The sequence below is a fragment of the Uranotaenia lowii genome, chromosome 3 (genome assembly GCF_029784155.1).
Source record: "Uranotaenia lowii strain MFRU-FL chromosome 3, ASM2978415v1, whole genome shotgun sequence".
NCBI classification, from domain to species: Eukaryota; Metazoa; Arthropoda; class Insecta; order Diptera; family Culicidae; genus Uranotaenia; species Uranotaenia lowii.
The window spans coordinates 83624522-83641387 of NC_073693.1; the positions used below are offsets into that span (position 1 = coordinate 83624522).

At 44.3% G+C, this 16866-nt stretch overlaps 1 protein-coding gene across 3 annotated transcripts in view; it reads right to left on the reverse strand.

Annotated features, from left to right (window-relative positions):
• LOC129757634 (diacylglycerol kinase 1) overlaps nt 1-16866 on the reverse strand; it is a 459105-nt gene that overhangs the window by 421840 nt on the left and 20399 nt on the right. The window lies entirely within an intron of this gene.

The following is a 16866-nucleotide window of genomic DNA, read 5'->3' on the forward strand; positions in this document are numbered from 1 at the left end:
CGCAAATACTCGAATCATTCCCTACGAAGACGTCATCCTACACAAACTCGAATGGCTCGAGAAGCACTCTACCTGTGGGTATTCCACGATCGTTAAATAACCCTTAACGATTTCTACTGCGAAGAAGGTAAAGTCTTATCCCCGTAGTTTCGATCGTTGGGAACCGCACTACTCATATACTCCCCGAAGGTGGAGCATCCTACGCACGAACGGCATACGCTACGCAGAAGATGTTGACTTATCTTTGTGGCTTCAAAACGTGTAGTCAACGCACTCTACTCGACAGCCCCCCGCGGTTGGGTCAGTCTACTCCGACTATTGTCCGTACTTCTTCTAGCAATCCTAGGATTTTTAACCCGCGGCGTTTTCTGCCAGTAGTGTGCCAGATCGAGAGCAGCTTGTCACGGCACACATTCGGGACTTTCAACACCACAACTCGGACGTTTCCGACAGTGATGGCATTCTACACTGATTCGATCGAGAGGCTCGCCCGGTATCGAGAACCTCTCCGATCGAACCGACAGTGGTTCACGCCCTTCCTAAGAGGACCGCTACGAGGAATTCCCGCAGTTTTCCCAGTAGGAAGCGGCATTGTCGTGGGGCGAAACACCAAATAAATAAAATAAAATAAGCGACAATAGTCGGATACTCCCCGGCGGTAGGCTATCCTACACCCGTTCGCGACGCAACCATTACCTTATCTTTATAGCTCCAATGATTAGACCGGACGCACACTACTTAGATGCTCCCTGGCGATGAGGTCATCCTAAACCGTTCGCGGTCCACAGACGGCAAGTATATTGGTAAGTACCGCCGCAAACCTCGGACAGGCAAATACCACGTATTCGGGTGTCTCCTAATTGTAAGCGTCAGATAACACTTCCATCGAGGTTATAGTGATTTGTCGCGGGTTATTGAAGTTTTTTAATATCGCAGTGAGGGAAAATGATGGGTGATGGTTTTCCCCAAATAATGTAGTCTTCAAAGCCGACGACAGCGCCACAAGCCACCAGTATGCAGCCAGGAAGCTTCAACACCAGAAAACCAGAGGTCCATTCACGGTAACTCGCGCTGCTTGGTAACCACCCGATCGGTAGCGACGCCCGACGAGTAGACGAAGGCGAAGCGATCGTGTCCGCCATAATGGGAGAGCAACGACCTGTACTCGCGGTTCAAGGACGGTCAAAGGCGACTACCTGGTACTGGCTCACAAAACTGCGAAGTACAAAGTGCACAACACATCCAGCACATAAAGCCAGCTAAGTGTTAAAAGCCAGACACCAGGTAAGCCATCAGACGCCTAACCGCCATTTTGTTCCCGCTGAAAGACGGAACACTAACGCCAGATTATTATACAGGACCCCTAAGTCTTTGGCCAAAAGCAATCATTTGGCGGGACAAAAGCCAACCTGATCCCTGAACCCTGGTCCAGAATCGACCTTGGTATTGCTCTCGATCGTCACGGATAACCGATAACCTCCGAGCGGTCATACGTCGATGGTTGTGGTTGATTCCGAATTACGAACCCTTCAAATCGACCAACCAGCCTTCCGTCCTTGTTTCCGGTGGGAATTGGACCGACAGAGCAGTTGGTCAGTAGCAGCGTCGCCCTCGTCGAAGCTCCGCCATCTTCAACCGACATTCAGGGCTTGGCCCAAAAAGGACCCATAACCATCTGGGGACTTTTTAGTTTGTGAAGATTACCGAAATAGAGTGGTGGCAAATTGAAAATAAAGTCAAGAAGTTTGGGGTTTTTCCTGAGGTCAAAGTTCGAACTCCCTGCAATTTCCTTTGGTAAGCGAGCCGTCCTGAGGCCTGATAAAGGGAGTCCTTGTAACGCCGGTGGGGTGATAGGTTTTAAACTTACATAATCGTCACCACAATCTGGACAATATGACAAAGCCACATGTCCAAACTAATAATGGTACTTCATCCATGACCAGTCAGGAATTGCGTCATATGGAAGTCCACTTCACCGTGTCTTCCTCCGATCAAGCTACCGATGTGCGGGATTAGACGATGGGTCCACCTTCCTCTCGCTGAGCTGTCCCACACCTGCTGCCAGTTGGACATCGAGTCCTCATTGACGAGATTTCGTACGTTGGGCGTGTCTTTATAGTCGTATCAATGGAAATCCTCCTCTAACAAAATCGAGATGGGCATGACGCCCGCCACCCCGCAGGTTCATCAGCCGCTGAACGCTGCTAAGTCTCTGCAGGTAACACTGTTTTCCCAGAGCCTGCCTCCAGACCGCCGCTCCGTATCACAAGATTTACGTGGTCACGGTCCTCTTCTTTCTACTTTGGATTGCCGAGGAGTTCGACATCATCCGTGTGAGTGCGGCCGTGGCCATTTTCGCTCTCTTACACACGTTATCGACGTGACTCGTGGAGCTGAGTCGGTCGTCGATCATCACCCCTAGGAACTTGATTGCGCGTTTGGACACGAAATTGCACGGTCCAACGGCAATGATACCTGTTCGGCATAAGATTAGTTTTATGATCAGCACCATCCCGGATGTGTGGTGGGCTAGACGCGAGCACTTGGAGTGAATTCATCTTACCACTGCCTGGATAGATACTGTGGCAAGTAGCTGTACCTTCGCTGTCGAGGAGCCTCTCGCCAAGATGACTACATCATCCTACGAGTTTAGCTACCGACGGGAGCCTCATTCGTAGGAGCTCGTCGTATGTGATTTTTCACAGGACCGGGCTTGTGGGGATAAGACAAGACCTTCTCCGCAATCGAAGTCGCAGGGGGAAGAGTATTCACATCACGAAATACTCTCGGGTAGAGTGATCTCACGTCGCCGTCGGATGAGCCACTCGAGTCGGGTAGGATAACATCACCATCGGGATTCATCTGAGTCGCAAGCGTTAAAGACCCGTACGTGTGCTGTATGAGGCGCGTGTCCAGGATAAGCTGCTCTCGATTCGGCACACGGACGGGTTAAGAGGAGAGGGCCTTGAGCCAAACCTAGCGGAGCCAAGATCTCGTGTTGTTAGAGGAGAGGTCATTGGTCTCTTGAAGTGATCTCGAACAGAGGCGGAGCACACGATAGTCGTGTAAACCAAGCGAGCCTCGAGTTACGAGTAAAGGCTGGACCTCGAGTCGTCAGAGAAGAGGTCCTTAGTCTTGAATCTTAACAAGAGGCAGGGTATATATGCAGGAGTTATGGCTTGAAATTGAGTTGGCCGATAAGCGCTTAAGCGCGAATCTGATCTCCAATCTCGGGTACAGCCTTCGATGCTGGTCCGGATGGGAATTATGACCAGAGGCCTCAGACGGGCTTTATGGCGTAGGAGGACTTAGTATCATGAGTCGATCATGAACCCAGAGTAGCATACTGGGGGGACACGGTGGCTCGCCGTGCCTTGGAATGCGATCCGTAAAAAGGATTTACCACCTAGGAGATCAACTAATGAAAAAACCCGGCCCGGGTCAAGTATTGACTCCTGTGGCACACCAGCCGAAACTTCATGTGTCCGTTTGTCCTGTTGACTGTTGAATATACTGTATTTGGCGATTGTGGAAATAACTTTCCACAAGCCTTTACAGATATTCCGGGACCCTCATTTGGATGAGCGATGACGCAATCGCTGTCCAACTGACGCTGTCTTCAGGTCCTCAGTGACGACCGCGCAAAAGCGGAGCACTTACCTCTCGTTAGCCTGGCTCTGTCCGCTATCTCAATGATGGAGCGGATGGCATCCACTGGTTCTCCGAAAGTCCTTTCAGTGTATCTCTGGAGTCGGTACTGAATCACCTTCTTTAGGACCGTACCGCTGTGTCCAGTAAATAGATCGGCCGGTATGCCGATGGGTCTCCTGGAGACCTGGTTTTGGCAGAAGAACTAATTCCTGCCGCTTTCACGTATCAGGGAACACCCGTTCCGTTTCATATTCTTGCAATGATAACAGGAAAATTTCGGAAAACTCCCTGATCGCGGCCTTCACTGCGACGTTCGGAATGCCGTCCGGTCCGGGGCCCTTCCTCGGTTGGAGAGACTTAGCGATTTCGCCAAATTCATCCACCGTAATCGTCTCTCACAGTCGTATAGGACTGTTGGCAAGCGAGTAACATCGTGCTGTGGGAACAGCTCTTCGATCATCACTCTCAATTTGTCTGGGCACGTTTCAGTTGGCGCGCCTTCCACTTTTTGTTTTGGCGATGACTATCCGATGGGTATCGCCCTATGGACAGTCGTTGGCATCTCGGCATAGTTGTTTGAAACGTGCCCTCTTGCTTGCATTGATGGCCTAGCGGAAGGCCGATCCCGCGTTTGTGAAGAGGGGCCTAAGCTTCGCTCTCTCTCTCTTCTTGAATTCTTGCGTTCTGCATCCTGCGCATTACTCTATGGCAGTCGGCACGCAGACCCGCAATTTCCTCTGGCCATCACCAGTAGACGAGTAGTAAACGGCCTAGTGTCTTTACGCTTGACCCCTACCCCCTACAAGGATGTCTACGTGGACATATTCAGAAAGCAATGACACTTGAACCCTTGATTACATGATTTTTAAGCCACATCTCGTAACCAAATCAACATCAACAAAATTCAGGATGTAGACAAATGTTAACAGCTTTAACTAAAAACTTGAATACGTGAAAGCACACTTCCAGTTTGCTCGAGATAAATAAAAGTGTGGGCTAGTGGACATTGAAATCATTGAATCCCAAGCATAATCTGGACTTCTTATTTGAAGTAGAAATTTAATTTTATATCTTGCTTATGATGTACCACTAATTTTAAGGTTTTTGATGGATTTATTGACAACAGAATAATATTTATTTACCTTTCGATAATATTTATGAGGTTAGTATACCCAAATAAACATGATTTTTGCTTTCTAAAACATAAGATTCAGCCCAATTTAAAAGTCAGATGAAAAGGACGTCCACGTAAACTGTTTAATGTATGTACGATTTTTTTTTTTTTTTTGTAAGTTCTTTATTTGAAACGGCTCATACCTTTAGGTTTTAAGGAGCCAAACTCGTTTTGTTTGATAACAATTGTGTGCTTATATCTAGTTCACTTTTAAAGGAAAAAGAAGATAGATAGGGAAATATGAAAATAAGAAGAAATTATAGACGAAGATCAATAGCTTTTAGGAAAAGATATATTTCGAACATGTAGTCCAAGTCTCTCACACCCAGCACATCTCTCACTGGAACAAAGGGTGGTTTTCCTCGGGCCCGAAGGGAGTCTATCAAATTCGTTCTAGCGACAAGATGGACCTCGCACGACCAAACAATATGCTCGATGTCGTGGTAACCTTGGCCGCAACTACACAAATTGCTGCTAGCAATATTCAAACGATAGAGTACCGCGTTTAAGGAATAATGATTGGACATGAGACGGGAAAATATACGAATAAAATCTCGACTCAGGTCCAATCTATTAAACCATGGTTTAAGGCTTACCCTTGGGATAATCGAGTGCAGCCACCGACCCTTGTCATCCTCGTCCCATTTGCGCTGCCAGTTGACAAGAGAGTTTCTTCGAACTAAAAAGTAAAATTCGTCGAAGGCAATTTCACGCTGGTACGTGTCGCCTTCCATCGCCCCCACCTTTGCCAGAGAGTCTGCCTTCTCATTACCCTCTATCAAGCAATGAGAGGGAACCCAAACAAAGGTGATGATAAAGCGACGTTTTGATAAAGCACTCAAACTATCCCGTATCTTCTCGAAGAAGTATGGCGAGTGCTTTCCCGGTTTTATTGAGTGGATTGCTTGAACAGAACTCAGACTATCCGTTACAATAAAGTAGTGCCCAACTGGCCTTGAAGCTATACTGTCCAAAGCACAATGAATAGCTGCTAACTCTGCTATATACACAGAGCATGGTGACTCGAGGCTGTAAGAGGCGCTAGATATTTCGTTGAACACTCCAAATCCTGTTGATTCCTCTATAAGTGATCCATCAGTAAAGTACATTTTATCAGCATCGACGTGTCTATATTTAGCTTCGAAAATTCTTGGAATCAGAAGGGAGCGATGAGGGACCGGGATTCCACAAATTTCCTGCTGCATAGACAAATCAAACTGGACAGAAGAATGATCGTAGTCTGGGCTACAAACACGAGTTGGAGAGAATGAAGAAGGGTTTACCTGCATTGACATGAGGACATGGTATATAGACATAAACCTGGTTTGAAAATTTTGCTCAAGTAGCCTGTCAAAATTTACAATCACCAGTGGGTTCATGACCTCACACCTGATGAGGAACCGAAGTGATAGTAGATTGAATCGATCTTTCAAAGGGAGTATTCCTGCCAAAACTTCAAGACTCATGTTGTGCGTTGAGGGCATACAGCCCAAAGCGATGCGAAGACAACGGTATTGGATACGCTCGAGTTTGAGGATGTGAGTTTTGGCAGCTGACTGGAAACAGAAGCTACCATATTCCATCACTGAGAGAATAGTTGTTCGATACAATTTTAAAAGATCTTCTGGATGGGCTCCCCACCAGGTGCCAGTGATTGATCGGAGAAAATTCATTCTTTGTTGGCATTTTCCTTTCAGATACTCAATGTGGGCTCTCCAGGTACACTTGGAATCAAACCAAACCCCAAGATACTTAAAACACCTCGATTGAGTGATCGTTCGGCCTAGAAGTTGAAGCTTAGGTTGAGCAGGTCTACGTTTCTTAGAGAAAACAACCATCTCCGTTTTCTGAGGAGAAAACTCAATCCCAAGCCCCAAAGCCCAGGATGACAATCTGTCTAAAGTATCTTGTAAAGGTCTGAGCAGATGAGACTCAGTAGAACCTGTGACAGACACCACGCCGTCATCTGCAAGTTGTCTTAGAGTGCAGCCTTCAGAGAGACAACTGTCGATGTCATTTACGTAAAAGTTGTACAAAAGTGGACTCAAACATGAACCCTGTGGGAGGCCCATGTAAGAGGTCCTTTTAATTGCAATATCTCCCTGAGCAAAGTTCAAATGTTTCTCACAAAGCAAGCTGTATAAGATGTTGTTCAATAGAGGAGGCAGACCCCGGGAGTGCAATTTGTCTGACAACACCTCTATTGAAACTGCATCAAAAGCTCCCTTTATGTCTAGAAACACTGAAGCCATTTGTTCACGTTTTGCGTACGCCATTTGTATCTCTGAAGACAGCAAAGCAAGACAATCGTTTGTCCCTTTGCCCCTTCGAAACCCAAATTGAGTATCTGAAAGGAGGCCATTTGCTTCTACCCATTTATCCAAACGAAACAAAATCATTTTCTCCATCAATTTTCGTATACAAGACAACATCGCTATAGGACGGTACGAATTCGCATCGGACGCTGGTTTTCCGGGCTTTTGGATAGCGATAACTCTCACTTGTCTCCACTCTTGGGGAACAATGTTATTCTCCAAGAATTGATTAAATAAATTTAACAAGCGAAATTTTGCGGCGTCCGGAAGGTTTTTCAACAAGTTAAATTTGATTTTATCAATTCCCGGAGCTGAATTGTTGCAAGAGAGGAGGGCAAGTGAAAATTCGACCATCGAGAAGCTGGAATCCAGACCACACCTATCAGGAGGCACGTTCCGGATTATTTTTTGCACAGGTGTAGAATCTGGACAGACTTTCCGTGCGAAGTTGAATATCCATCTATGTGAATGTTCTTCACTTTCATTTGTAGATGATCGATTACGCATGCTTCGTGCAACTTTCCATAAGGTACTCAAGGAAGTTTCCCGTGATAAACCACCCACAAAATTCCGCCAATACGCCTTCTTTTTCCCTTTGATTAATTTTTTGAACTGATTTTCAAGGCAAACATAAGCATCAAAAAGGACGAGAGTTCCATATTTCCGAAAATCTTTGAATGCTTTTGATTTGCCCTTATAAAGCTTGGAACACTGCTGATCCCACCATGGGTTTGGAGGCCTTCGAGGAACTGATGAATCTGGGATGGGTTTTGTTTGTGCGCAAAGTGCACTTTCATGTATCAAACGTGAAAGAAAGTGGTACTCCTCTAAAGGAGGCAAAACATTCATAGAATCGATGGCTGTTGTTATTTCGTCCGAGTACTTTTTCCAGTCGATGTGTCTTGTAAGGTCATATGTAATATTAGTAGAATTCGAAGAGCTGACCCCATTGGTGATTGTAATTTTGATAGGCAAATGATCACTACCATTGGGATCAGGGATTACCTTCCACTGGCAATCCAATGATAGTGAATTTGAGCAGAGTGAGAGGTCAATTGCGCTTTGTCTTGCAGGAGGTTTAGGTACTCGTGTTTTTTCACCCGTGTTCAAAATTGTTAAATTGAAACTATCACAAATATCATAGATAAGAGTAGAACGACTATCGTCAATTTGTTCTCCCCAGACAGTTCCATGTGAATTGAAGTCACCCAGGATCAACCTTGGCTCAGGGAGCATTGAGCACAGATCCTCTAGGCTACTTCGATCCACTGCAACTCTATGAGGCCAGTACAAACTGACAACACATAAATCCTTACCTCTTATAGTTGTATGACATGCAACAGCTTCAATTCCTCCTGATAAAGGGAGGTGGATTCTATAAAAGGAGTGGCGCTTATTGATCCCTAAAAGCACCCCTCCATAAGAATCGTTGCGATCCAAACGGATAATGTTAAAATCGTGGAATGAGATGTTTGATTGAGAAGAAAGCCATGTTTCTGAAAGGGCAAAAATATCGCAACTAGTTTCATGAAGAAGAAATTTGAACGGATCCAGTTTAGGAACTAAACTACGACAATTCCACTGTATAACAGTGATATCTCCGACCTCTCGGCGTAAATTAGCCATCGAGAGAGATAAACATTGAAATGAGGGGCCAAGTTTGCATCAATTGCTTCAAAAATGTCTTTAATACAGGAAGCATTGTTGTTATAATGCTTTTGATGGATTCAGAAACGTTGAAAAACGAAAAAATTCCATTCAGAATGTCAGTCAACTTAAACAATCCTGGCTGGGAAGTTGATTCTGGAAAAACTGCATTCGTCATAGGGGCCTTTGAGGTCCCTGCTGGTGTTGAATCATTCTGTGGTGAAAAAATCGTGCGGAATCCAGGAGGATTTTGTTTTTGTTGTTCTGCAGCATTCGGCTTTTTAGGGACACTGATTGGAGGGCTCATTGTAGGGATTTTCTTTGGTATTTTGGGTGTCTTGGGAGTTGTTTTAGCACGTTTCCGGGAGTTCGCAACGAAAACAAAAGGGTTTTCCTCATCCGTTGTTTCTTCGTTGTCAACTGGCAACACAGAAAAGATGTTACTTGAATGAGGTTGGGCCAGTGGAGAAGCGCTCTTTAAGATAGAGGCATAAGAACGTCTCGATCGTTCTTTTAAAGAGCGCTTCTGTTTATCCCAGCAACTCTTGAATGCCTCGCACGAAGAGATTTCATGGGGTGAGCCCCCGCAATAGACACATTTCTGCTCTATTGCTGAGCATGCTCCATCCCCATGATTCTCCCCGCATTGGGGACAGCGTGGCTTATTGCAACAGTGCGACGCTGTGTGCCCCAACTTGATGCAATTTTGACAATGCATGGGTCGAGGCACGAAGAGTCGCACAGGAAGCCTTAAAACTCCGTCAATCAAGACGTAGTGAGGGAGGGCGGTACCCGCGAAGGTCACACGAAATGAAGCTGAAGGCGAGTACTTTGTAACTCCATTTACGACGTTGGCAGTATTGAGTTGACGGCAATCCACGATTTCGACCGAAGTCGAATCGAGGCTCTTGAACTTACCAACGCCGTTGGATTTAACGTATTTCGCATCCAGACTCATTTCTGTGATCACGCCCTCAATCTCTACGTCTCGAGACGGGATGTAAACGTGATACTCTAGAATTAGAAAATTGCTAGCCACAATCTCGTTTGCAGCTTTCGAGTTAGCCACAACAACGCGCAGCTTGTTCGCACGTAATTTTGTAACACTGGTTACAGAGGTCCACCTCGCCAGATCTTTGGTGATCTGTACCACATTAAGAGGTTTACCGTTCTTTTTGGGCCGGATGAAAACCACCCATGGCCCAGAGGAAGATGAGCCTTCAGCATATTTTCGGAGCCGGGTGACTCTACTCTCCACTGGGGATGATCCGACATTGTCATCCATCCGAGAACGATTTGCATCTGAAGGACCAGCATCAGCTGATTCCTCCAGATGCTCCTCATCTTCATAAGTGATATTCGCATCATCCCCAGTTGGAGGGTATAACCCCCCGCCTTCGCTCATATTTTTCAACGGGAAAACGAATGCCCTCCGTGTTGAAAATATAAGCGAAGCACAAAATTATCGAAATATATATAAAGGGAAATATGATAGAAAAAGAAAAAGTGAAAAAAGAAATAAAAAAGAACTTACAAATTATTTAAGCACTTTTTGGAAATATATTTTTTCCAGTGTATATAGACTGCTCCAACCACGTGGTTCTCCGTTGGTCTTCAAGGATGACGATAACCGAAGAACCCAACCAAACGAGCGCTGGCCCTTCCTCGTTGGTTGAAGATGGCCTCCTCGTCTCGACTCGGCCTCGATGATGATGATGGATGATGATGATGATTGGTTATGGAACAATTGGTTCGCCAAACTATGGCGGCGGACCTCGTGGCGATCGATCGGCCCTTCTGCGAGCTGGGGCCAATCAAATTAACCAGCCTTTGGCAGGAAACTTGTGTCGCGGCACAAAACACCGTTTTTACCGTCCGAACGGCACAAATACCCGGATTCACTGGACGGGATCACACTCACTTTCAGCAGTTCGCGAAGATTGGGACACTTGAAAACGCGACTGAATTCTCCGAGTGATGCGATACGAATGAATGTATGTACGATATTGGTATAATGAAAAATCGGATTGAAACGAAAATTAACACACTAAGGTTTTATGCGAGCTGAACCAGAGAACTAAACCTAGAATTTGAACGAAAATGGCAACACTTTTTCTCCATTCTCCAAATCCAACCGAGGGCAAGCAGAGCACCAAAACCGACTATGAATTTGCCGCTTTCCACAGACAGTTTAATTTTTTTATGATGACGCGGATCCCCCCCAAGATAGTAGTGGTCTGTGTCTTTTTTTTCTTTGTTGTTGTCATTCGTCCTCCCCATACATCTCGATTACCATTTTACCCCCTCAAACTCCAAAAGGCCCTTCATATATTCAACGCAGGGATCTACATATTTGCGAAACCAACACTACCAGTCACGCACGTACACGTATGGATGTGTATCGGAAAGCACGCACGAATCGAATCAAACCGTGCGTAGTAGTTTTTTTCGACTCTCTTCTCGATTGAATCTAGCTTGCGAAATGGTACCGCATTTGTCTGCTCTGCTGGTGGCTAGTCTTTCGTTTCTTCTAGTCTGGAACCGATTTTTTCCTCACTTTCACCTTGCGTTATTTACGATTCCAGATTGAAAATCTAGTGACACCTTTATTTGTCCTACCAACGAACGAGGGCAACGGAATTGCGTGTAATTTGTCGGACACGTTCCGAGTCAAATGGAAACGACGCAAAGGCAGCCTCTTTTCCGGGTTGCGGATTTCCGGATAAGGTCCTGGAACATTTTTTTACGCCTACGAGAAATGCGAAGCGATTTGTACCCGGAACCGGATTTAACGCATGGGAATTGGATTTTTTATGTGTCTTTCCTATTCAATTATGACTTTTGTTAAGAATGCAATTATTCTGTGCACTCTAATGCGGTTTCGAATGCTTTTTATGTCTTGAATTCTAATCTGGCGCTAACTTTTATTTGAGACTTTTTAAAAGTAATATATTATTTACTGAGTTAAAAAAATAGGAGATACCAGTTAAAAGAATCCAATTAACAACAAAGTTTAAAAGTCTTAACTGATTTAGAAGAAGTGTATTTTTCTTTATGCAGACAGATAAAAAAAATATAATTCAAATAACCCTAATATGGATATGGAAAGAATTATCGTGGTACTAACATGATGGTAGAAATAAAATTGAGAAAATGAAATTGGACTACAACAGGTATAATTCAAATTCAGCTCACCCCAAAAAAAAGAAACAAAAACAAACACTCTCTGGTGCAAACAGTTGTCAAAGAGCTGGTTTCACTCATTCGCACAACATTTCGGATTGCTCCCAGTGAGGGGGACGACACCGACTTCTGATGGTACGTGGTCCATGGTCTCGGTGGTTTTATCGGTAATTTTCCGTCCGTCGCCTCGGGAATCCAAACAGGAAAATGGGGAAAAATTTCGTTTCGTTTGAAAAATGTTTGGATTCGGAAAGAAGGAGAGCGAAATGAATATAATGAAAAATTATACGCAACCGGCACACACGTACGAAGACACACACCCACATACTTGAGCAAACTTAACTTCCGAAAAAGGGACAGAAAAGCGGGAGATCGCACGGCGTAAAATGATGCCAAAATCAAATAACAAATAACCGGGAAAAAAGTTTTTGGCCAGCGAGGATGACGACGATTGTGCTGATTTTCCCGACGGGATTTCCTCTGCCTGGAAAGTTGTTCCCGAACCATTTGGTTCCGCCAAATGGATGGGTGCGTGAATTTGTTCAAGTGAACTGTGGTGGATGTGTTTGAGTGGAGTGCTTGTTAGAGTACTTTCGCAACCCGTCTCGAGTTCTGTGCTGAAATTTGTTATTTAATTTGTCGGAGGTAGGAATGATGCTGAAAGAAAAACATCGATCCTGATTTGCAAACTTTTGAATTAAAGAGAGGTAAAAAAAATCCAGGTTTTCATGTTTGAAAGGTTTTGTTTTTGTTATTTCTTTTGAGGATCACACTCATAGTCCTATTCGGAATAATAAGCATGTTGTTGCCATGAACTAGGTCATGATAAACGAGCTTGTAGACGAGACAAGAGAGCCTGGACAAACTCCCTAGCCGAAGACCGTACAGGTCAGTTATTGACCGATCGAACAGTTCAGCTCAAACGATGGACTGAGCACTTCGAACAACTCTTCCGAGTCACGAATAGCGATGGCCAACAGAACCCGCAGGCGCCAACAGTAAGTCGCATCAATGGCGTCAACTCAGAAGCGCCCTCGCTGGCTGAAATAGAAGCGGTGATCAAAGACATGAAATCCAACAAAGCACCTGGGATCGATTGCATCCTTGCTGAAATGCTGAAAGCCGACCCTGCCTTATCAGCACAAATGTTGCACCGTCTTTTCGCTGACATCTGGGATACCGCAACATTCCCGGCCGACTGGATGCAGGGTATCCTCGTAAAGGTCCCGAAGAAAGGAGACCTGACTGTGTGCGGTAACTGGCGAGGCATAACGTTGATCTGTACAACCCTTAAAGTACTCTGCAAAGTGATCCTGAACAGGATCAAGGAGAAAATCGATGCTACACTCCGACGACAACATGCTAGATTCCGATCCGGTCGATCATGATTGGACCACATCACAACGCTACGAATAATACTGGAACAAATCAACAAAGTCCAGGACTCCCTTCTGCTGGCTGCTCTTAGACGACGAGGAGTCCTAGAGAAACTAGTCCATCTCATCGAAGCACAGTACGAGGCATTTTCGTGCAAGGGTCTTGCACGACGGTGTCCTGTCCGATCCAATCCCGGTAACTGCTGGAGTGAGAAAGGCATGTATCTTATCACCGCTAATCTTCTAATCGTAATGGATGAGATTCTGGCTTGATCGATCAACTGTGCACCGAACCGAGGATTGCCGTGGAATCCTTCAACAATGGAGCAACTGAACGACCTTGACCTGGCTGACGATATTGTTTTGCTCGCCCAAACACAACCGGATATGTAGAGCAAACTCGACGACCTCACCGAAAGTTCCAAGGCAGCAGGTCTCAAAGTCAATGTCGGAAAGACCAAGTCGATGGAGTTCAACACAGGAAATCCCTCCAGTTTCATGGTAACTGGGCAACAAGTTGAGAAAGTGGAGTGCTTCCAGTATCTTGGCAGCCAGATAACGCCTGATGGTGGTACCAGTAAAGACATCGAAACCCGGATCAGAAAGACCCGTTTTGCATTTGCATCCGAAACATCTGGCGGTCACGCCAGATCTCTCTACGAACAAAAATCCGAATCTTAAACTCAAACGTCAATTCCGTATTGCTGTACGGGTGCGAAACTTGGTTCACATATGAGGTAACGACGCGAAAACTGCAAGTATTTGTAAACCGCTGCCTGCGGAATATCATCCGCGCTTGGTGGCCTGGCAACTGGATCTCGAATGATGAACTACATCGCCGGTGTCATCAAAGGGCGCTAGAAATCGAGATTCGGGAACGTAAGTGGAGATGGATTGGGCACACGCTGTGGAAAGATGAAAACGAGATTTGCAGAGAGGCGTTAGACTGGAATCCAGAAGGACATTGAAGAAGTGGCAGACACATAAACTCGCTGAAATCCGAACTGTCGACGAGAATCTTGACTGGGACCATGTGAAGACGCTGTCTCCGGATCGTCAACAGTGGAGGTCTTTTACCACGGCCTTATGCACCGGTGGATCGGCGCGGAAACATTAAGTAAGTTAAGTAAGTGATAGTTTGATAGTTTATTATCCATGACCACAATGCGCGATTCAGCCGAAGTACAAATTCAAGGTGAAAACAAGCGTTCGAGACGGCTGTCAGCCGTCTCGCGTATTTCGCTTCATTTATGTTCAAAACATCTGAATTTATCAAATTTTTTACAAAGAAAAAAACCTCAATCCTTAACAACACTGAAATTGAAACCTTTAATATTACATGACCTCGAATGCTATTTAAGTATAAATGTCAATTAATAGATTAAAAAAAGTTGAATCCTTAACAGTACTGAATTCTAATGACATGAATATTAATTGACACGGAACGCGAATATTTGATGTAAATTTCCATCACATAGCAAGCGTAACATTTCAAAAGGGCAAAACTGCCAAATGTAATCAAGTCGAGTTAACGGTTATTTCGGATGTACGTGGTTGCACTTTAGCTAATAAACGCGGTTTAATCTTAAATTCATTCAAAACTTCCAAAAAATTGATAAAATTCAATTGGACTTCACTTCATGTAGGGCCCATTTGGCGTAATTGAGTTGACCGTATGGGACAAAGCTGCCTAATTAATTTTTGCGTGTAGGACCAAAGGGCGAAACTTTAAAACCAAAACCAAAACAACCGATCAATTGGGCGAAACTTGCAGGCGTAATTGGAATCGAAAACAAGAAAGGGTGAAACTCAAAAATATCAGAAATTCAGTGAAAAAAGTTTAAGTTCTAAAACCAACGAACAATAAGTAAATATAGTGCACATTTCTTGACTTTCTGGAACAAAAAGTGGTCGATGTTTTAAAATGGATTTGATTAGATGTTCCGAAATTTCAAACACTTTTTTCTCGTTTCGAGCTCACTGCTAGTTTCGCCCTTATGAAATGTTACGCTAGATATGATGAAAGTAAAATGAAGCATCACATATGACAGAATTTTCAGTGCGAATTAAATAAAACCCGTCTTAAATATTTTACATGGCTTTCAAAGTTTTCACGACTGTTGAAATTTACAGACTGTAATATTGAACTCGCTATGAAATTTCCATCATATGTTATGCTTCTTTTTCGTTACATTATATGGGATGTATTTTTATATATTTTTTTGGTCACACAAAGTACTTAACAACCCTGAATAAATTTTTTTTTAAATAATACTACAAAGAATGTGATAAGGACATGAAATTTAAATCTAATCAATAATACAATACACTGAACGTGATAATGTCATGTAAAATAATAAACGGTCAAAGACAAGATCAGACAAATATAAATAATCTATGAAGCCAAGAAAGTATTTTGATTTAGCAGTGAACGGAAGTACCTTTATGATCGCCGTTGGTTTTCCTCCTCAATTAATTTCTTTTCCAGGTTCGTTGATGTCTTCTTTCTTTTTTTCAGGTAGGTAAACAGGTAAGTATTCCTTTTTCAGCACCGGTAAGTATATTTCCACTATTTTTACTATTTACTTTTCACACCTTTATTTACAGCACTACATTTATTTATTAACTACTTTTATTCCTAACTTTAAAGCTATTTACAATTATAAACTTTCACAATTTTTCAACATTAATTTTGTTCATCTTCTGCTCTGCTGGGTCGGTTTGTTTATGTTTTTTACTCCTTGGCCGCCACTGTCGAAAAGAGAGGCCACGCGTTTTCCCACAGGGCCTTTTATACTCTAGGCCTGATGGAAAGAGCGGAAATTATTCTTATTTGTTTTCCTCGCAGCCCACTGCTGCTAACGCTCGTGGGCTGACAGCATGCCCCAGTGGTAAAACGTTGGAAATACACTGAAATGCTTCGCTTCCTCAGGACCAGAGAGCGCCACTATATTCGTGCAGATTTTTTTCCGTGTGCATCAAACATACTGGCCCCTTCAGAAATACCCATTTCTGACAGCATCCCACTGGTTGAAAACTCGGGTACCGATGATGTTTTCCCCCGCAGCGTGAAGGTGTTGTTTACATTCGATTCGAGTCGGCACCTCGCGTTTTCGTTTCGTCGGTCGCAGTTGTATGATTTTTTTATTCGTCTCGCCGGTCGCGGTTGTGGATTCCTTTCGTCGGTCGGTGTCGTATTTTGTTCCGTTTTTGCCTGAAATTGGAAGACCCGGTAGCACTTCCAAGAGAAACGTGAATTTTTGGACAGCGACTCACCGAATCCAAATAGCATTGGACCTTGGATAATGCACAACGACGGAACTGGACAATTCGCATTCGGAACCTTGGAGCTTGGCTGCTGGCTTGTTGGTTTAGTTCGAACGATTGGAAAGTGCCTGCAATTTTAAGACCAAGTAGCACTTTCGGGGTAAAATCGGATCGTTGGACAGAGACTCACCTGGCCCAGGTGAAATTGAACCTTGAAAGCAAAACGATGGACCTGGACCATTCGACCTTAGTG